We start from the raw sequence: 1,149 nt of genomic DNA, 5'->3' as shown, positions 1-1,149 counted from the left end.
GACCTGATGGATAGCCTCTCATCAGAGCTAAACAACAAAATAAATCTGAAGCTTCTATGTTGAACAGTTTCAGAGTTATAAGCATGTTTGCATGTCCAGACTACACCCCCACTTTGAAAGGAGCCCCCTCCTCAAATATGGGGTCTATCATAAAACCGTTGGCTGGCGCAGTGTAGGTCAGACTCTACAGTCCTGCCAAATTTCATGTTGATCGGTGCAGCCGTTTTTGTGCTACGGTTGACCAAAAATCTCCGGAGGAAAAYAATWAATAAATAAACAGTACGAAAACAATATGACTCCKGCTTARGCTTCTGACAGTGAAAAAGTTTTTTAGTAAAGCATTCTTCTCTTTGTTTTTAGCTCCACATCCTTGTTTTCTTTGTCTTTCTTTTGTACTTTTGTTCAGTTTTGAGTTTAAAGAACATGCACTGTGTTGTCTTTTTTTTATTGGTCTATCTTTTGTCTTGTTTATTTGTAAACATGCATATATTGCTAATTTCTTTTTCATGAGCCTGAAGGTCAAGTCACAGATGAATACAATGAATATGCATCAGGCTGCTTGACATGGTCAACTGGAAAAATTAATTCACATTTGCTCAACTTTTCACCTCCAGCCCACAGAGTCCTGAGGGTTGAGGAGGTGAAAGTTGCTTTGTCCAAACAAAAGCAGCTCTGTAGATCAGATCTACAGCATTTAACACTGGGTTACAAAGGTCTAAAGTCATGTACCGAGAGTGAAAGAACACATCAATAAACTCACACAGTAGAGCCTGTCTTGACATTTTTATCAATGTGGAAAAAGAAAATACATTTAGGAGGTTATTGTTTCCACAACACCAGATAATAGAAAAATGTCATTTTATTGATCTTGTCAAATAAAAAAAGCAAATAGGTTTCAGTGTAGATAAAAAAACATTTTTGTCTCAGTAAAATAAATGGCTTTGCTGTATTTGATAAGTGTTAAAGGTCAAYCAGATAAAGACTGGTTGAGCAGTAACAACTTTTAGTTCACACACACACAAAGATACACACACGCGTGCCTAGGTGCTCCTTGTGGGGACCGGGCTTTGGTCCCCACCCAGTAGCAAAAACATTGGCCCACATAAGCCCCCCCCCCCCCCCACACACACACACACACACACACACACA

General features: G+C 39.2%; 1 pseudogene; it reads right to left on the bottom strand.

Moving 5' to 3' along the window:
• The window catches only part of LOC106523965 (contactin-associated protein-like 5), a 34,729-nt pseudogene that overhangs the window by 13,535 nt on the left and 20,045 nt on the right, over positions 1-1,149 (bottom strand).

Source organism: Austrofundulus limnaeus, unplaced genomic scaffold (genome assembly GCF_001266775.1).
Source record: "Austrofundulus limnaeus strain Quisiro unplaced genomic scaffold, Austrofundulus_limnaeus-1.0 Scaffold172, whole genome shotgun sequence".
NCBI classification, from domain to species: domain Eukaryota; kingdom Metazoa; phylum Chordata; class Actinopteri; order Cyprinodontiformes; family Rivulidae; genus Austrofundulus; species Austrofundulus limnaeus.
This window is presented reverse-complemented; position numbering and strand designations above follow the sequence as displayed.